Here is a 19,577-nt window from a genome sequence, read left to right as displayed (position 1 = left end):
GGAGAGAGGAGCAGCAGTCGGGCGAGAGGAGCAGAAGCGGGGTGAGAGGAGCAGCAGCGGGGGGGCAGGAGCAGCAGCGGGGCAGTGATGAGCAGCAGGGAGAGAGGAGCAGCAGCGGGGAGTGAGGAGCAGCAGCGGAGTGAGAGGAGCAGCAGCGGGGCGAGAGGAGCAGCAGCGGGGAGAGAGGAGCAGCAGCGGGGAGAGAGGATCAGCAGCGGGGCGAGAGAAGCAACAGCGTGGCAGAGAGGCGCAGCAGTCGGGCGAGAGGAGCAGCAGCGGGGAGAGAGGAGCAGCAGCGGGGGTGAGAGGAGCAGCAGCGGGGAGAGAGGAGCAGCAGCGGGGTGAGCAGCAGCAGCGGGGTGAGGAGCAGCAGCGGAGGGAGTTGAGCTGCAGTGGGGCGAGAGGAGCAGCAACAGAGCGAGAGGAGCAGCAGCGGGGCGAGAGGAGCAGCAGCGAGGAGAGAGGAGCAGCAGCGGGGCGAGAGGAGCAGCAGCGGGGAGAGAGGTGCAGCAGCGGAGTGAGAGGAGCAGCAGCGGAGTGAGAGGAGCAGCAGCGGGGAGAGAGGAGCAGCAGTCGGGCGAGAGGAGCAGAAGCGGGGTGAGAGGAGCAGCAGCGGGGGGGCAGGAGCAGCAGCGGGGCAGAGATGAGCAGCAGGGAGAGAGCAGCAGCAGCGGGGAGTGAGGAGCAGCAGCAGAGTGAGAGGAGCAGCAGCGGGGCGAGAGGAGCAGCAGCGGGGAGAGAGGAGCAGCAGCGGGGCGATGGGAGCAGCAACGGGGGGGTGAGAGGAGCAGCAGCGGGGCGAGAGGAGTAGCAGTGGGGGTGAGAGGAGCAGCAGCGGGGCGAGAGGAGCAGCAGCGGGGAGAGAGGAGCAGCAGCGGGGAGAGAGGAGCAGCAGCGGGGAGAGAGGAGCAGCAGCGGGGCGAGAGGAGGGGCAGCGGGGCGAGAGGAGCAGCAGCGGGGAGAGAGGAGCAGCAGCGGGGAGAGAGGAGCAGCAGCGGGGAGAGAGGAGCAGCAGCGGGGTGAGAGGAGCAGCAGCGGGGATGGAGGAGCAGCAGCGGGGTGAGAGGAGCAGCAGCGGGGCGAGAGGAGTAGCAGTGGGGGTGAGAGGAGCAGCAGCGGGGCGAGAGGAGCAGCAGCGGGGAGAGAGGAGCAGCAGCGGGGAGAGAGGAGCAGCAGCGGGGAGAGAGGAGCAGCAGCGGGGCGAGAGGAGGGGCAGCGGGGCGAGAGGAGCAGCAGCGGGGAGAGAGGAGCAGCAGCGGGGAGAGAGGAGCAGCAGCGGGGAGAGAGGAGCAGCAGCGGGGAGAGAGGAGCAGCAGCGGTGAGTCGAGCAGCAGCGGGGAGAGAGGAGCAGCAGCGGGGTGAGGCGCAGCAGCTGGGCGAGAGGAGCAGCAGCAGAGAGAGAGGAGCAGCATCAGGGCGAGAGGAGCAGCAGCGGGGAGAGAGGAGCAGCAGCGGGGAGAGAGGAGCAGCAGCGGGGCGAGAGGAGAAGCAGCGGGGAGAGAGGAGCAGCAGCGGGGAGAGAGGAGCAGCAGCGGGGCGAGAGGAGAAGCAGCGGGGAGAGAGGAGAAGCAGCGGGGCGAGAGGAGCAGCAGCGGGGCGAGAGGAGCAGCAGCGGGGAGAGAGGAGAAGCAGCGGGGAGAGAGGAGCAGCAGCGGGGCGAGAGGAGCAGCAGCGGGGAGAGAGGAGCAACAGCGGGTGAGAGGAGCACCAGTGGGGAGAGAGAAGCAGCAGCGGGGAGAGAGGTGCAGCACCGGGGAGAGTGGGGCAGCAGCGGGGCGAGAGGAGCAGCAGCGGAGGGAGAGGAGCAGCGGGGCGAGAGGAGCAGCAGCGGGAAGAGAGGAACAGCGGGGGTAGAGGAGCAGCAGCAGGGTGAGAGTAGCAGCAGCGGGGAGAGAGGTGCAGCACCGGGGAGAGTGGGGCAGCAGCGGGGCGAGAGGAGCAGCAGCGGAGGGAGAGGAGCAGCGGGGCGAGAGGAGCAGCAGCGGGGAGAGAGGAACAGCGGGGGTAGAGGAGCAGCAGCAGGGTGAGAGGAGCAGCAGCGGGGAGAGAGGTGCAGCACCGGGGAGAGTGGGGCAGCAGCGGGGCGAGGGGAGCAGCAGCGGAGGGAGAGGAGCAGCAGGGCGAGAGGAGCAGCAGCGGGGTGAGAGGAGCAGCAGCGGGGTGAGCAGCAGCAGCGGGGTGAGGAGCAGCAGCGGGGGGAGTTGAGCTGCAGTGGGGCGAGAGGAGCAGCAGCGGGAGGGAGGAGCAGCAGCAGAGAGAGAGGAGCAACAACGGGGCAAGAGGAGCAGCAGCGGGGAGAGAGGAGCAGCAGCAGACAGAGAGGAGCTGCAGTGGGGAGAGAGGAGCAGCAGCGGGGAGAGAGGAGCAGCAGCGTGGAGAGAGAAGCAGCAGCAGAGAGAGAGGAGCAGCAGCGGGGAGAGAGGAGCAGCAGCGTGGAGAGAGGAGCAGCAGCGGGGAGAGAGGAGCAGCAGCGGGGAGAGAGGAGCAGCAGCGGGGAGAGAGGAGCAGCAGCGGGGAGAGAGGAGCAGCAGCGGGGAGAGAGGAGCAGCAGTCGGGAGAGAGGAGCAGCAGCGGGGAGCGAGGAGCAGCAGTGGGGAGATTGGGGCAGCAGAGGGGAGAGAGGAGCAGCAGCGGGGAGAGAGGAGCAGCAGCGGGGCGAGAGGAGCAGCAGCGTGGGAGGGAGGAGCAGCAGCGTGGGAGAGAGGAGCAGCAGCAGAGAGAGAGGAGCAACAACAGGGCGAGAGGAGCAGCAGCGGGAGGGAGGAGCAGCAGCAGAGAGAGAGGAGCAACAACGGTGCGAGAGGAGCAGCAGCGGGGAGAGAGGAGCAGCAGCAGGGAGAGAGGAGCCGCAACGGGGAGAGAGGAGCAGCAGCGGGGTGAGGAGCAGCTGCGGGGTGAGAGGAGCTGCAGTGGGGCAAGAGGAGCAGCAGCGGGGAGAGAGGAGCAGCAGCGGGGCAAGAAGAGCTGCAGTGGGGAGAGAGGAGCTGCAGTGGGGAGAGAGGAGCAGCAGTGTTGGCGAAAGGAGCAGCATCGGGGCGAGAAGAGCAGCAGTCGGGCGAGAGGAGCAGAAGCGGGGTGAGTGGAGCAGCAGCGGGGGAGAGATGAGCAGCAGGGAGAGAGGAGCAGTAGCGGGGAGTGAGGAGCAGCAGCGGGGAGTGAGGAACAGCGGGGGTAGAGGAGCAGCAGCAGGGTGAGAGGAGCAGCAGCGGGGAGAGAGGTGCAGCACCGGGGAGAGTGGTGCAGCACCGGGGAGAGTGGGGCAGCAGCGGGGCGAGAGGAGCAGCAGCGGAGGGAGAGGAGCAGCGGGGCGAGAGGAGCAGCAGCGGGGAGAGAGGAACAGCGGGGGTAGAGGAGCAGCAGCAGGGTGAGAGGAGCAGCAGCGGGGAGAGAGGTGCAGCACCGGGGAGAGAGGAGCAGCAGCGGGGCGAGAGGAGCAGCAGTGGGGGTGAGAGGAGCAGCAGCGGGGAGAGAGGAGCAGCAGCGGGGAGAGAGGAGTAGCAGCGGGGAGAGAGGAACAGCAGTGGGGGTGAGAGGAGCAGCAGCGGGGAGAGAGGCGCAGCAGCGGGGTGAGAGGAGCAGCAGCGGGGATGGAGGAGCAGCAGCGGGGTGAGAGGAGCAGCAGCGGGGCAAGAGGAGCAGCAGTGGGGGTGAGAGGAGCAGCAGCGGGGAGAGAGGAGCAGCAGTGGGGGGAGAGGAGCAGCAGCGGGGAGAGAGGAGCAGCAGCGGGGAGAGAGCAGCAGCAGCGGGGGGAGAGGAGCAGTAGCGGTGAGAGAGGAGCAGCACCGGGGAGAGAGGAGCAGCAGCGGGGCGAGAGGAGCAGCAGCGGGGAGAGAGGAGCTGCAGCGGGGGCGAGAGGAGCAGCAGTGGGGCGAGAGGAGGAGCAGCGGGGCGAGAGGAGCAGCAGCGGGGAGAGAGGAGCTGCAGTGGGGAGAGAGGAGCAGCAGCAGAGAGAGAGGAGCTGCAGTGGGGAGAGAGGAGCAGTAGCAGAGAGCGAGGAGCAGCAGCGGGAGGGAGGAGCAGCAGCAGAGAGAGAGGAGCAGCAACAGGGCGAGACGAGCAGCAGCGGGGAGAGAGGAGCAGCAGCAGAGAGAGGGGAGCAGCAGCGGGGAGAGAGGAGCTGCAGTGGGGAGAGAGGAGCAGTAGCGGGGAGAGAGGAGCAGTAGCAGAGAGCGAGGAGCAGCAGCGGGGAGAGAGGAGCAGCAGCGGGGAGAGAGGAGCAGCAGCGGGGCGAGAGGAGCAGCAGCGGGGAGAGAGGAGCAGCAGCGGGGCGAGAGGAGCAGCAGTGGGGGTGAGAGGAGCAGCAACGGGGAGAGAGGAGCAGCAGCGGGGAGAGAGGAGTAGCAGCGGGGAGAGAGGAACAGCAGTGGGGGTGAGAGCAGCAGCAGCGGGGAGAGAAGAGCAGCAGCGGGGTGAGAGGAGCAGCAGCGGGGATGGAGGAGCAGCAGCGGGGTGAGAGGAGCAGCAGCGGGGCAAGAGGAGCAGCAGTGGGGGTGAGAGGAGCAGCAGCGGGGTGAGAGGAGCAGCAGCGGGGAGAGAGGAGCAGCAGCGGGGCGAGAGGAGCAGCAGCGGGGAGAGAGGAGCAGCAGTGGGGGTGAGAGGAGCAGCAGCGGGAGAGAGGAGTAGCAGTGGGGGTGAGAGGAGCAGCAGCGGGGCGAGAGGTGCAGCAGCGGGGTGAGAGGAGCAGCAGCGGGGAGAGAGGAGCAGCAGCGGGGAGAGATGAGTAGCAGCGGGGAGAGAGGAACAGCAGTGGGGGTGAGAGGAGCAGCAGCGGGGAGAGAGGAGCAGCAGCGGGGTGAGAGGAGCAGCAGCGGGGATGGAGGAGCAGCAGCGGGGTGAGAGGAGCAGCAGCGGGGCGAGAGGAGTAGCAGTGGGGGTGAGAGGAGCAGCAGCGGGGCGAGAGGAGCAGCAGCGGGGAGAGAGGAGCAGCAGCGGGGAGAGAGGAGCAGCAGCGGGGAGAGAGGAGCAGCAGCGGGGCGAGAGGAGGGGCAGCGGGGCGAGAGGAGCAGCAGCGGGGAGAGAGGAGCAGCAGCGGGGAGAGAGGAGCAGCAGCGGGGAGAGAGGAGCAGCAGCGGGGAGAGAGGAGCAGCAGCGGTGAGTCGAGCAGCAGCGGGGAGAGAGGAGCAGCAGCGGGGTGAGGCGCAGCAGCTGGGCGAGAGGAGCAGCAGCAGAGAGAGAGGAGCAGCATCAGGGCGAGAGGAGCAGCAGCGGGGAGAGAGGAGCAGCAGCGGGGAGAGAGGAGCAGCAGCGGGGCGAGAGGAGAAGCAGCGGGGAGAGAGGAGCAGCAGCGGGGAGAGAGGAGCAGCAGCGGGGCGAGAGGAGAAGCAGCGGGGAGAGAGGAGAAGCAGCGGGGCGAGAGGAGCAGCAGCGGGGCGAGAGGAGCAGCAGCGGGGAGAGAGGAGAAGCAGCGGGGAGAGAGGAGCAGCAGCGGGGCGAGAGGAGCAGCAGCGGGGAGAGAGGAGCAACAGCGGGTGAGAGGAGCACCAGTGGGGAGAGAGAAGCAGCAGCGGGGAGAGAGGTGCAGCACCGGGGAGAGTGGGGCAGCAGCGGGGCGAGAGGAGCAGCAGCGGAGGGAGAGGAGCAGCGGGGCGAGAGGAGCAGCAGCGGGAAGAGAGGAACAGCGGGGGTAGAGGAGCAGCAGCAGGGTGAGAGTAGCAGCAGCGGGGAGAGAGGTGCAGCACCGGGGAGAGTGGGGCAGCAGCGGGGCGAGAGGAGCAGCAGCGGAGGGAGAGGAGCAGCGGGGCGAGAGGAGCAGCAGCGGGGAGAGAGGAACAGCGGGGGTAGAGGAGCAGCAGCAGGGTGAGAGGAGCAGCAGCGGGGAGAGAGGTGCAGCACCGGGGAGAGTGGGGCAGCAGCGGGGCGAGGGGAGCAGCAGCGGAGGGAGAGGAGCAGCAGGGCGAGAGGAGCAGCAGCGGGGTGAGAGGAGCAGCAGCGGGGTGAGCAGCAGCAGCGGGGTGAGGAGCAGCAGCGGGGGGAGTTGAGCTGCAGTGGGGCGAGAGGAGCAGCAGCGGGAGGGAGGAGCAGCAGCAGAGAGAGAGGAGCAACAACGGGGCAAGAGGAGCAGCAGCGGGGAGAGAGGAGCAGCAGCAGACAGAGAGGAGCAGCAGCGGGGAGAGAGGAGCAGCAGCGTGGAGAGAGAAGCAGCAGCAGAGAGAGAGGAGCAGCAGCGGGGAGAGAGGAGCAGCAGCGTGGAGAGAGGAGCAGCAGCGGGGAGAGAGGAGCAGCAGCGGGGCGAGAGGAGCAGCAGCGGGGAGAGAGGTGCAGCAGCGGAGTGAGAGGAGCAGCAGCGGAGTGAGAGGAGCAGCAGCGGGGAGAGAGGAGCAGCAGTCGGGCGAGAGGAGCAGAAGCGGGGTGAGAGGAGCAGCAGCGGGGGGGGCAGGAGCAGCAGCGGGGCAGTGATGAGCAGCAGGGAGAGAGGAGCAGCAGCGGGGAGTGAGGAGCAGCAGCGGAGTGAGAGGAGCAGCAGCGGGGCGAGAGGAGCAGCAGCGGGGAGAGAGGAGCAGCAGCGGGGAGAGAGGATCAGCAGCGGGGCGAGAGAAGCAACAGCGTGGCAGAGAGGCGCAGCAGTCGGGCGAGAGGAGCAGCAGCGGGGAGAGAGGAGCAGCAGCGGGGGTGAGAGGAGCAGCAGCGGGGAGAGAGGAGCAGCAGCGGGGTGAGCAGCAGCAGCGGGGTGAGGAGCAGCAGCGGAGGGAGTTGAGCTGCAGTGGGGCGAGAGGAGCAGCAACAGAGCGAGAGGAGCAGCAGCGGGGCGAGAGGAGCAGCAGCGAGGAGAGAGGAGCAGCAGCGGGGCGAGAGGAGCAGCAGCGGGGAGAGAGGTGCAGCAGCGGAGTGAGAGGAGCAGCAGCGGAGTGAGAGGAGCAGCAGCGGGGAGAGAGGAGCAGCAGTCGGGCGAGAGGAGCAGAAGCGGGGTGAGAGGAGCAGCAGCGGGGGGGCAGGAGCAGCAGCGGGGCAGAGATGAGCAGCAGGGAGAGAGCAGCAGCAGCGGGGAGTGAGGAGCAGCAGCAGAGTGAGAGGAGCAGCAGCGGGGCGAGAGGAGCAGCAGCGGGGAGAGAGGAGCAGCAGCGGGGCGATGGGAGCAGCAACGGGGGGGTGAGAGGAGCAGCAGCGGGGCGAGAGGAGTAGCAGTGGGGGTGAGAGGAGCAGCAGCGGGGCGAGAGGAGCAGCAGCGGGGAGAGAGGAGCAGCAGCGGGGAGAGAGGAGCAGCAGCGGGGAGAGAGGAGCAGCAGCGGGGCGAGAGGAGGGGCAGCGGGGCGAGAGGAGCAGCAGCGGGGAGAGAGGAGCAGCAGCGGGGAGAGAGGAGCAGCAGCGGGGAGAGAGGAGCAGCAGCGGTGAGAGTCGAGCAGCAGCGGGGAGAGAGGAGCAGCAGCGGGGTGAGGCGCAGCAGCTGGGCGAGAGGAGCAGCAGCAGAGAGAGAGGAGCAGCAACAGGGCGAGAGGAGCAGCAGCGGGGAGAGAGGAGCAGCAGCGGGGAGAGAGGAGCAGCAGCGGGGCGAGAGGAGAAGCAGCGGGGAGAGAGGAGCAGCAGCGGGGAGAGAGGAGCAGCAGCGGGGCGAGAGGAGAAGCAGCGGGGAGAGAGGAGAAGCAGCGGGGCGAGAGGAGCAGCAGCGGGGCGAGAGGAGCAGCAGCGGGGAGAGAGGAGAAGCAGCGGGGAGAGAGGAGCAGCAGCGGGGCGAGAGGAGCAGCAGCGGGGAGAGAGGAGCAACAGCGGGTGAGAGGAGCACCAGTGGGGAGAGAGAAGCAGCAGCGGGGAGAGAGGTGCAGCACCGGGGAGAGTGGGGCAGCAGCGGGGCGAGAGGAGCAGCAGCGGAGGGAGAGGAGCAGCAGGGCGACAGGAGCAGCAGCGGGGTGAGAGGAGCAGCAGCGGGGTGAGCAGCAGCAGCGGGGTGAGGAGCAGCAGCGGGGGGAGTTGAGCTGCAGTGGGGCGAGAGGAGCAGCAGCGGGAGGGAGGAGCAGCGGCAGAGAGAGAGGAGCAACAACGGGGCAAGAGGAGCAGCAGCGGGGAGAGAGGAGCAGCAGCAGAGAGAGAGGAGCAGCAGCGGGGAGAGAGGAGCAGCAGCGTGGAGAGAGGAGCAGCAGCAGAGAGAGAGGAGCAGCAGCGGGGCGAGAGGAGAAGCAGCGGGGAGAGAGGAGCAGCAGCGGGGCGAGAGGAGCAGCGGGGTGAGGCGCAGCAGCGGGGCGAGAGGAGCAGCAGCAGAGAGAGAGGAGCAGCAACAGGGCGAGAGGAGCAGCAGCGGGGAGAGAGGAGAAGCAGCGGGGAGAGAGGAGCAGCAGCAGAGAGCGAGGAGCAGCAGTGGGGAGAGTGGGGAAGCAGAGTGGAGAGAGGAGCAGCAGCAGGGAGAGAGGAGCAGCACCGGGGAGCGAGGAGCAGCAGCGGGGCGAGAGGAGCAGCAGCGGGGAGAGAGGAGCAGCAGCGGGGAGAGAGGAGCAGCAGCGGGGAGAGAGGAGCAGCAGCGGGGAGAGAGGAGCAGCAGTGGGGAGAGAGGAGCAGCAGCGGTGAGAGAGGAGCAGCACCGGGGAGCGAGGAGCAGCAGCGGGGCGAGAGGAGCAGCAGCGGGGAGAGAGGAGCAGCAGCGGGGAGAGAGGAGCAGCAGCGGGGAGAGAGGAGCAGCAGCGGGGAGAGAGGAGTAGCAGTCGGGAGAGAGGAGCAGCAGCGGGGAGCGAGGAGCAGCAGTGGGGAGAGTGGGGCAGCAGAGGGGAGAGAGGAGCAGCAGCGGGGAGAGAGGAGCAGCAGCGGGGCGAGAGGAGCAGCAGCGGGGCGAGAGGAGCAGCAGCGTGGGAGGGAGGAGCAGCAGCGTGGGAGAGAGGAGCAGCAGCAGAGAGAGAGGAGCAACAACGGGGCGAGAGGAGCAGCAGCGGGAGAGAGGAGCAGCAGCAGAGAGAGAGGAGCAACAACGGTGCGAGAGGAGCAGCAGCGGGGAGAGAAGAGCAGCAGCGGGGTGAGAGGAGCAGCAGCGGGGATGGAGGAGCAGCAGCGGGGTGAGAGGAGCAGCAGCGGGGCAAGAGGAGCAGCAGTGGGGGTGAGAGGAGCAGCAGCGGGGTGAGAGGAGCAGCAGCGGGGAGAGAGGAGCAGCAGCGGGGCGAGAGGAGCAGCAGCGGGGAGAGAGGCGCAGCAGTGGGGGTGAGAGGAGCAGCAGCGGGAGAGAGGAGTAGCAGTGGGGGTGAGAGGAGCAGCAGCGGGGCGAGAGGAGCAGCAGCGGGGTGAGAGGAGCAGCAGCGGGGAGAGAGGAGCAGCAGCGGGGAGAGATGAGTAGCAGCGGGGAGAGAGGAACAGCAGTGGGGGTGAGAGGAGCAGCAGCGGGGAGAGAGGAGCAGCAGCGGGGTGAGAGGAGCAGCAGCGGGGATGGAGGAGCAGCAGCGGGGTGAGAGGAGCAGCAGCGGGGCGAGAGGAGTAGCAGTGGGGGTGAGAGGAGCAGCAGCGGGGCGAGAGGAGCAGCAGCGGGGAGAGAGGAGCAGCAGCGGGGAGAGAGGAGCAGCAGCGGGGAGAGAGGAGCAGCAGCGGGGCGAGAGGAGGGGCAGCGGGGCGAGAGGAGCAGCAGCGGGGAGAGAGGAGCAGCAGCGGGGAGAGAGGAGCAGCAGCGGGGAGAGAGGAGCAGCAGCGGGGAGAGAGGAGCAGCAGCGGTGAGTCGAGCAGCAGCGGGGAGAGAGGAGCAGCAGCGGGGTGAGGCGCAGCAGCTGGGCGAGAGGAGCAGCAGCAGAGAGAGAGGAGCAGCAGCGGGGCGAGAGGAGTAGCAGTGGGGGTGAGAGGAGCAGCAGCGGGGCGAGAGGAGCAGCAGCGGGGAGAGAGGAGCAGCAGCGGGGAGAGAGGAGCAGCAGCGGGGAGAGAGGAGCAGCAGCGGGGCGAGAGGAGGGGCAGCGGGGCGAGAGGAGCAGCAGCGGGGAGAGAGGAGCAGCAGCGGGGAGAGAGGAGCAGCAGCGGGGAGAGAGGAGCAGCAGCGGTGAGAGTCGAGCAGCAGCGGGGAGAGAGGAGCAGCAGCGGGGTGAGAGGAGCAGCAGCGGGGAGAGAGGAGCAGCAGCGGGGAGAGATGAGTAGCAGCGGGAAGAGAGGAACAGCAGTGGGGGTGAGAGGAGCAGCAGCGGGGAGAGAGGAGCAGCAGCGGGGTGAGAGGAGCAGCAGCGGGGATGGAGGAGCAGCAGCGGGGTGAGAGGAGCAGCAGCGGGGCGAGAGGAGTAGCAGTGGGGGTGAGAGGAGCAGCAGCGGGGCGAGAGGAGCAGCAGCGGGGAGAGAGGAGCAGCAGCGGGGAGAGAGGAGCAGCAGCGGGGAGAGAGGAGCAGCAGCGGGGCGAGAGGAGGGGCAGCGGGGCGAGAGGAGCAGCAGCGGGGAGAGAGGAGCAGCAGCGGGGAGAGAGGAGCAGCAGCGGGGAGAGAGGAGCAGCAGCGGGGAGAGAGGAGCAGCAGCGGTGAGTCGAGCAGCAGCGGGGAGAGAGGAGCAGCAGCGGGGTGAGGCGCAGCAGCTGGGCGAGAGGAGCAGCAGCAGAGAGAGAGGAGCAGCAGCGGGGCGAGAGGAGTAGCAGTGGGGGTGAGAGGAGCAGCAGCGGGGCGAGAGGAGCAGCAGCGGGGAGAGAGGAGCAGCAGCGGGGAGAGAGGAGCAGCAGAGGGGAGAGAGGAGCAGCAGCGGGGCGAGAGGAGGGGCAGCGGGGCGAGAGGAGCAGCAGCGGGGAGAGAGGAGCAGCAGCGGGGAGAGAGGAGCAGCAGCGGGGAGAGAGGAGCAGCAGCGGTGAGAGTCGAGCAGCAGCGGGGAGAGAGGAGCAGCAGCGGGGTGAGGCGCAGCAGCTGGGCGAGAGGAGCAGCAGCAGAGAGAGAGGAGCAGCAACAGGGCGAGAGGAGCAGCAGCGGGGAGAGAGGAGCAGCAGCGGGGAGAGAGGAGCAGCAGCGGGGCGAGAGGAGAAGCAGCGGGGAGAGAGGAGCAGCAGCGGGGAGAGAGGAGCAGCAGCGGGGCGAGAGGAGAAGCAGCGGGGAGAGAGGAGAAGCAGCGGGGCGAGAGGAGCAGCAGCGGGGCGAGAGGAGCAGCAGCGGGGAGAGAGGAGAAGCAGCGGGGAGAGAGGAGCAGCAGCGGGGCGAGAGGAGCAGCAGCGGGGAGAGAGGAGCAACAGCGGGTGAGAGGAGCACCAGTGGGGAGAGAGAAGCAGCAGCGGGGAGAGAGGTGCAGCAGCGGGGAGAGAGGAGCAGCAGCGGGGAGAGAGGAGCAGCAGCGGGGTGAGAGGAGCAGCAGCGGGGATGGAGGAGCAGCAGCGGGGTGAGAGGAGCAGCAGCGGGGCGAGAGGAGTAGCAGTGGGGGTGAGAGGAGCAGCAGCGGGGCGAGAGGAGCAGCAGCGGGGAGAGAGGAGCAGCAGCGGGGAGAGAGGAGCAGCAGCGGGGAGAGAGGAGCAGCAGCGGGGCGAGAGGAGGGGCAGCGGGGCGAGAGGAGCAGCAGCGGGGAGAGAGGAGCAGCAGCGGGGAGAGAGGAGCAGCAGCGGGGAGAGAGGAGCAGCAGCGGGGAGAGAGGAGCAGCAGCGGTGAGTCGAGCAGCAGCGGGGAGAGAGGAGCAGCAGCGGGGTGAGGCGCAGCAGCTGGGCGAGAGGAGCAGCAGCAGAGAGAGAGGAGCAGCATCAGGGCGAGAGGAGCAGCAGCGGGGAGAGAGGAGCAGCAGCGGGGAGAGAGGAGCAGCAGCGGGGCGAGAGGAGAAGCAGCGGGGAGAGAGGAGCAGCAGCGGGGAGAGAGGAGCAGCAGCGGGGCGAGAGGAGAAGCAGCGGGGAGAGAGGAGAAGCAGCGGGGCGAGAGGAGCAGCAGCGGGGCGAGAGGAGCAGCAGCGGGGAGAGAGGAGAAGCAGCGGGGAGAGAGGAGCAGCAGCGGGGCGAGAGGAGCAGCAGCGGGGAGAGAGGAGCAACAGCGGGTGAGAGGAGCACCAGTGGGGAGAGAGAAGCAGCAGCGGGGAGAGAGGTGCAGCACCGGGGAGAGTGGGGCAGCAGCGGGGCGAGAGGAGCAGCAGCGGAGGGAGAGGAGCAGCGGGGCGAGAGGAGCAGCAGCGGGAAGAGAGGAACAGCGGGGGTAGAGGAGCAGCAGCAGGGTGAGAGTAGCAGCAGCGGGGAGAGAGGTGCAGCACCGGGGAGAGTGGGGCAGCAGCGGGGCGAGAGGAGCAGCAGCGGAGGGAGAGGAGCAGCGGGGCGAGAGGAGCAGCAGCGGGGAGAGAGGAACAGCGGGGGTAGAGGAGCAGCAGCAGGGTGAGAGGAGCAGCAGCGGGGAGAGAGGTGCAGCACCGGGGAGAGTGGGGCAGCAGCGGGGCGAGGGGAGCAGCAGCGGAGGGAGAGGAGCAGCAGGGCGAGAGGAGCAGCAGCGGGGTGAGAGGAGCAGCAGCGGGGTGAGCAGCAGCAGCGGGGTGAGGAGCAGCAGCGGGGGGAGTTGAGCTGCAGTGGGGCGAGAGGAGCAGCAGCGGGAGGGAGGAGCAGCAGCAGAGAGAGAGGAGCAACAACGGGGCAAGAGGAGCAGCAGCGGGGAGAGAGGAGCAGCAGCAGACAGAGAGGAGCAGCAGCGGGGAGAGAGGAGCAGCAGCGTGGAGAGAGAAGCAGCAGCAGAGAGAGAGGAGCAGCAGCGGGGAGAGAGGAGCAGCAGCGTGGAGAGAGGAGCAGCAGCGGGGAGAGAGGAGCAGCAGCGGGGAGAGAGGAGCAGCAGCGGGGAGAGAGGAGCAGCAGCGGGGAGAGAGGAGCAGCAGCGGGGAGAGAGGAGCAGCAGTCGGGAGAGAGGAGCAGCAGCGGGGAGCGAGGAGCAGCAGTGGGGAGATTGGGGCAGCAGAGGGGAGAGAGGAGCAGCAGCGGGGAGAGAGGAGCAGCAGCGGGGCGAGAGGAGCAGCAGCGTGGGAGGGAGGAGCAGCAGCGTGGGAGAGAGGAGCAGCAGCAGAGAGAGAGGAGCAACAACAGGGCGAGAGGAGCAGCAGCGGGAGGGAGGAGCAGCAGCAGAGAGAGAGGAGCAACAACGGTGCGAGAGGAGCAGCAGCGGGGAGAGAGGAGCAGCAGCAGGGAGAGAGGAGCCGCAACGGGGAGAGAGGAGCAGCAGCGGGGTGAGGAGCAGCTGCGGGGTGAGAGGAGCAGCAGCGGGGCAAGAAGAGCTGCAGTGGGGAGAGAGGAGCTGCAGTGGGGAGAGAGGAGCAGCAGTGTTGGCGAAAGGAGCAGCATCGGGGCGAGAAGAGCAGCAGTCGGGCGAGAGGAGCAGAAGCGGGGTGAGTGGAGCAGCAGCGGGGGAGAGATGAGCAGCAGGGAGAGAGGAGCAGTAGCGGGGAGTGAGGAGCAGCAGCGGGGAGTGAGGAACAGCGGGGGTAGAGGAGCAGCAGCAGGGTGAGAGGAGCAGCAGCGGGGAGAGAGGTGCAGCACCGGGGAGAGTGGTGCAGCACCGGGGAGAGTGGGGCAGCAGCGGGGCGAGAGGAGCAGCAGCGGAGGGAGAGGAGCAGCGGGGCGAGAGGAGCAGCAGCGGGGAGAGAGGAACAGCGGGGGTAGAGGAGCAGCAGCAGGGTGAGAGGAGCAGCAGCGGGGAGAGAGGTGCAGCACCGGGGAGAGAGGAGCAGCAGCGGGGCGAGAGGAGCAGCAGTGGGGGTGAGAGGAGCAGCAGCGGGGAGAGAGGAGCAGCAGCGGGGAGAGAGGAGTAGCAGCGGGGAGAGAGGAACAGCAGTGGGGGTGAGAGGAGCAGCAGCGGGGAGAGAGGCGCAGCAGCGGGGTGAGAGGAGCAGCAGCGGGGATGGAGGAGCAGCAGCGGGGTGAGAGGAGCAGCAGCGGGGCAAGAGGAGCAGCAGTGGGGGTGAGAGGAGCAGCAGCGGGGAGAGAGGAGCAGCAGTGGGGGGAGAGGAGCAGCAGCGGGGAGAGAGGAGCAGCAGCGGGGAGAGAGCAGCAGCAGCGGGGGGAGAGGAGCAGTAGCGGTGAGAGAGGAGCAGCACCGGGGAGAGAGGAGCAGCAGCGGGGCGAGAGGAGCAGCAGCGGGGAGAGAGGAGCTGCAGCGGGGGCGAGAGGAGCAGCAGTGGGGCGAGAGGAGGAGCAGCGGGGCGAGAGGAGCAGCAGCGGGGAGAGAGGAGCTGCAGTGGGGAGAGAGGAGCAGCAGCAGAGAGAGAGGAGCTGCAGTGGGGAGAGAGGAGCAGTAGCAGAGAGCGAGGAGCAGCAGCGGGAGGGAGGAGCAGCAGCAGAGAGAGAGGAGCAGCAACAGGGCGAGACGAGCAGCAGCGGGGAGAGAGGAGCAGCAGCAGAGAGAGGGGAGCAGCAGCGGGGAGAGAGGAGCTGCAGTGGGGAGAGAGGAGCAGTAGCAGAGAGCGAGGAGCAGCAGCGGGGAGAGAGGAGCAGCAGCGGGGAGAGAGGAGCAGCAGCGGGGCGAGAGGAGCAGCAGCGGGAAGAGAGGAGCAGCAGCGGGGCGAGAGGAGCAGCAGTGGGGGTGAGAGGAGCAGCAACGGGGAGAGAGGAGCAGCAGCGGGGAGAGAGGAGTAGCAGCGGGGAGAGAGGAACAGCAGTGGGGGTGAGAGCAGCAGCAGCGGGGAGAGAAGAGCAGCAGCGGGGTGAGAGGAGCAGCAGCGGGGATGGAGGAGCAGCAGCGGGGTGAGAGGAGCAGCAGCGGGGCAAGAGGAGCAGCAGTGGGGGTGAGAGGAGCAGCAGCGGGGTGAGAGGAGCAGCAGCGGGGAGAGAGGAGCAGCAGCGGGGCGAGAGGAGCAGCAGCGGGGAGAGAGGAGCAGCAGTGGGGGTGAGAGGAACAGCAGCGGGAGAGAGGAGTAGCAGTGGGGGTGAGAGGAGCAGCAGCGGGGCGAGAGGTGCAGCAGCGGGGTGAGAGGAGCAGCAGCGGGGAGAGAGGAGCAGCAGCGGGGAGAGATGAGTAGCAGCGGGGAGAGAGGAACAGCAGTGGGGGTGAGAGGAGCAGCAGCGGGGAGAGAGGAGCAGCAGCGGGGTGAGAGGAGCAGCAGCGGGGATGGAGGAGCAGCAGCGGGGTGAGAGGAGCAGCAGCGGGGCGAGAGGAGTAGCAGTGGGGGTGAGAGGAGCAGCAGCGGGGCGAGAGGAGCAGCAGCGGGGAGAGAGGAGCAGCAGCGGGGAGAGAGGAGCAGCAGCGGGGAGAGAGGAGCAGCAGCGGGGCGAGAGGAGGGGCAGCGGGGCGAGAGGAGCAGCAGCGGGGAGAGAGGAGCAGCAGCGGGGAGAGAGGAGCAGCAGCGGGGAGAGAGGAGCAGCAGCGGGGAGAGAGGAGCAGCAGCGGTGAGTCGAGCAGCAGCGGGGAGAGAGGAGCAGCAGCGGGGTGAGGCGCAGCAGCTGGGCGAGAGGAGCAGCAGCAGAGAGAGAGGAGCAGCATCAGGGCGAGAGGAGCAGCAGCGGGGAGAGAGGAGCAGCAGCGGGGAGAGAGGAGCAGCAGCGGGGCGAGAGGAGAAGCAGCGGGGAGAGAGGAGCAGCAGCGGGGAGAGAGGAGCAGCAGCGGGGCGAGAGGAGAAGCAGCGGGGAGAGAGGAGAAGCAGCGGGGCGAGAGGAGCAGCAGCGGGGCGAGAGGAGCAGCAGCGGGGAGAGAGGAGAAGCAGCGGGGAGAGAGGAGCAGCAGCGGGGCGAGAGGAGCAGCAGCGGGGAGAGAGGAGCAACAGCGGGTGAGAGGAGCACCAGTGGGGAGAGAGAAGCAGCAGCGGGGAGAGAGGTGCAGCACCGGGGAGAGTGGGGCAGCAGCGGGGCGAGAGGAGCAGCAGCGGAGGGAGAGGAGCAGCGGGGCGAGAGGAGCAGCAGCGGGAAGAGAGGAACAGCGGGGGTAGAGGAGCAGCAGCAGGGTGAGAGTAGCAGCAGCGGGGAGAGAGGTGCAGCACCGGGGAGAGTGGGGCAGCAGCGGGGCGAGAGGAGCAGCAGCGGAGGGAGAGGAGCAGCGGGGCGAGAGGAGCAGCAGCGGGGAGAGAGGAACAGCGGGGGTAGAGGAGCAGCAGCAGGGTGAGAGGAGCAGCAGCGGGGAGAGAGGTGCAGCACCGGGGAGAGTGGGGCAGCAGCGCGGCGAGGGGAGCAGCAGCGGAGGGAGAGGAGCAGCAGGGCGAGAGGAGCAGCAGCGGGGTGAGAGGAGCAGCAGCGGGGTGAGCAGCAGCAGCGGGGTGAGGAGCAGCAGCGGGGGGAGTTGAGCTGCAGTGGGGCGAGAGGAGCAGCAGCGGGAGGGAGGAGCAGCAGCAGAGAGAGAGGAGCAACAACGGGGCAAGAGGAGCAGCAGCGGGGAGAGAGGAGCAGCAGCAGACAGAGAGGAGCAGCAGCGGGGAGAGAGGAGCAGCAGCGTGGAGAGAGAAGCAGCAGCAGAGAGAGAGGAGCAGCAGCGGGGAGAGAGGAGCAGCAGCGTGGAGAGAGGAGCAGCAGCGGGGAGAGAGGAGCAGCAGCGGGGCGAGAGGAGCAGCAGCGGGGAGAGAGGTGCAGCAGCGGAGTGAGAGGAGCAGCAGCGGAGTGAGAGGAGCAGCAGCGGGGAGAGAGGAGCAGCAGTCGGGCGAGAGGAGCAGAAGCGGGGTGAGAGGAGCAGCAGCGGGGGGGCAGGAGCAGCAGCGGGGCAGTGATGAGCAGCAGGGAGAGAGGAGCAGCAGCGGGGAGTGAGGAGCAGCAGCGGAGTGAGAGGAGCAGCAGCGGGGCGAGAGGAGCAGCAGCGGGGAGAGAGGAGCAGCAGCGGGGAGAGAGGATCAGCAGCGGGGCGAGAGAAGCAACAGCGTGGCAGAGAGGCGCAGCAGTCGGGCGAGATGAGCAGCAGCGGGGAGAGAGGAGCAGCAGCGGGGGTGAGAGGAGCAGCAGCGGGGAGAGAGGAGCAGCAGCGGGGTGAGCAGCAGCAGCGGGGTGAGGAGCAGCAGCGGAGGGAGTTGAGCTGCAGTGGGGCGAGAGGAGCAGCAACAGAGCGAGAGGAGCAGCAGCGGGGCGAGAGGAGCAGCAGCGAGGAGAGAGGAGCAGCAGCGGGGCGAGAGGAGCAGCAGCGGGGAGAGAGGTGCAGCAGCGGAGTGAGAGGAGCAGCAGCGGAGTGAGAGGAGCAGCAGCGGGGAGAGAGGAGCAGCAGTCGGGCGAGAGGAGCAGAAGCGGGGTGAGAGGAGCAGCAGCGGGGGGGCAGGAGCAGCAGCGGGGCAGAGATGAGCAGCAGGGAGAGAGCAGCAGCAGCGGGGAGTGAGGAGCAGCAGCAGAGTGAGAGGAGCAGCAGCGGGGCGAGAGGAGCAGCAGCGGGGAGAGAGGAGCAGCAGCGGGGCGATGGGAGCAGCAACGGGGGGGTGAGAGGAGCAGCAGCGGGGCGAGAGGAGTAGCAGTGGGGGTGAGAGGAGCAGCAGCGGGGCGAGAGGAGCAGCAGCGGGGAGAGAGGAGCAGCAGCGGGGAGAGAGGAGCAGCAGCGGGGAGAGAGGAGCAGCAGCGGGGCGAGAGGAGGGGCAGCGGGGCGAGAGGAGCAGCAGCGGGGAGAGAGGAGCAGCAGCGGGGAGAGAGGAGCAGCAGCGGGGAGAGAGGAGCAGCAGCGGTGAGAGTCGAGCAGCAGCGGGGAGAGAGGAGCAGCAGCGGGGTGAGGCGCAGCAGCTGGGCGAGAGGAGCAGCAGCAGAGAGAGAGGAGCAGCAACAGGGCGAGAGGAGCAGCAGCGGGGAGAGAGGAGCAGCAGCGGGGAGAGAGGAGCAGCAGCGGGGCGAGAGGAGAAGCAGCGGGGAGAGAGGAGCAGCAGCGGGGAGAGAGGAGCAGCAGCGGGGCGAGAGGAGAAGCAGCGGGGAGAGAGGAGAAGCAGCGGGGCGAGAGGAGCAGCAGCGGGGCGAGAGGAGCAGCAGCGGGGAGAGAGGAGAAGCAGCGGGGAGAGAGGAGCAGCAGCGGGGCGAGAGGAGCAGCAGCGGGGAGAGAGGAGCAACAGCGGGTGAGAGGAGCACCAGTGGGGAGAGAGAAGCAGCAGCGGGGAGAGAGGTGCAGCACCGGGGAGAGTGGGGCAGCAGCGGGGCGAGAGGAGCAGCAGCGGAGGGAGAGGAGCAGCAGGGCGACAGGAGCAGCAGCGGGGTGAGAGGAGCAGCAGCGGGGTGAGCAGCAGCAGCGGGGTGAGGAGCAGCAGCGGGGGGAGTTGAGCTGCAGTGGGGCGAGAGGAGCAGCAGCGGGAGGGAGGAGCAGCGGCAGAGAGAGAGGAGCAACAACGGGGCAAGAGGAGCAGCAGCGGGGAGAGAGGAGCAGCAGCAGAGAGAGAGGAGCAGCAGCGGGGAGAGAGGAGCAGCAGCGTGGAGAGAGGAGCAGCAGCAGAGAGAGAGGAGCAGCAGCGGGGCGAGAGGAGAAGCAGCGGGGAGAGAGGAGCAGCAGCGGGGCGAGAGGAGCAGCGGGGTGAGGCGCAGCAGCGGGGCGAGAGGAGCAGCAGCAGAGAGAGAGGAGCAGCAACAGGGCGAGAGGAGCAGCAGCGGGGAGAGAGGAGAAGCAGCGGGGAGAGAGGAGCAGCAGCAGAGAGCGAGGAGCAGCAGTGGGGAGAGTGGGGAAGCAGAGTGGAGAGAGGAGCAGCAGCAGGGAGAGAGGAGCAGCACCGGGGAGCGAGGAGCAGCAGCGGGGCGAGAGGAGCAGCAGCGGGGAGAGAGGAGCAGCAGCGGGGAGAGAGGAGCAGCAGCGGGGAGAGAGGAGCAGCAGCGGGGAGAGAGGAGCAGCAGTGGGGAGAGAGGAGCAGCAGCGGTGAGAGAGGAGCAGCACCGGGGAGCGAGGAGCAGCAGCGGGGCGAGAGGAGCAGCAGCGGGGAGAGAGGAGCAGCAGCGGGGAGAGAGGAGCAGCAGCGGGGAGAGAGGAGCAGCAGCGGGGAGAGAGGAGTAGCAGTCGGGAGAGAGGAGCAGCAGCGGGGAGCGAGGAGCAGCAGTGGGGAGAGTGGGGCAGCAGAGGGGAGAGAGGAGCAGCAGCGGGGAGAGAGGAGCAGCAGCGGGGCGAGAGGAGCAGCAGCGGGGCGAGAGGAGCAGCAGCGTGGGAGGGAGGAGCAGCAGCGTGGGAGAGAGGAGCAGCAGCAGAGAGAGAGGAGCAACAACGGGGCGAGAGGAGCAGCAGCGGGAGAGAGGAGCAGCAGCAGAGAGAGAGGAGCAACAACGGTGCGAGAGGAGCAGCAGCGGGGAGAGAAGAGCAGCAGCGGGGTGAGAGGAGCAGCAGCGGGGATGGAGGAGCAGCAGCGGGGTGAGAGGAGCAGCAGCGGGGCAAGAGGAGCAGCAGTGGGGGTGAGAGGAGCAGCAGCGGGGTGAGAGGAGCAGCAGCGGGGAGAGAGGAGCAGCAGCGGGGCGAGAGGAGCAGCAGCGGGGAGAGAGGCGCAGCAGTGGGGGTGAGAGGAGCAGCAGCGGGAGAGAGGAGTAGCAGTGGGGGTGAGAGGAGCAGCAGCGGGGCGAGAGGAGCAGCAGCGGGGTGAGAGGAGCAGCAGCGGGGAGAGAGGAGCAGCAGCGGGGAGAGATGAGTAGCAGCGGGGAGAGAGGAACAGCAGTGGGGGTGAGAGGAGCAGCAGCGGGGAGAGAGGAGCAGCAGCGGGGTGAGAGGAGCAGCAGCGGGGATGGAGGAGCAGCAGCGGGGTGAGAGGAGCAGCAGCGGGGCGAGAGGAGTAGCAGTGGGGGTGAGAGGAGCAGCAGCGGGGCGAGAGGAGCAGCAGCGGGGAGAGAGGAGCAGCAGCGGGGAGAGAGGAGCAGCAGCGGGGAGAGAGGAGCA

Source organism: Scyliorhinus torazame, chromosome 4 (genome assembly GCF_047496885.1).
Source record: "Scyliorhinus torazame isolate Kashiwa2021f chromosome 4, sScyTor2.1, whole genome shotgun sequence".
NCBI lineage: Eukaryota > Metazoa > Chordata > Chondrichthyes > Carcharhiniformes > Scyliorhinidae > Scyliorhinus > Scyliorhinus torazame.
The sequence above is the reverse complement of the archived record's forward strand: the minus strand, read 5'-3'. Positions refer to the sequence as shown.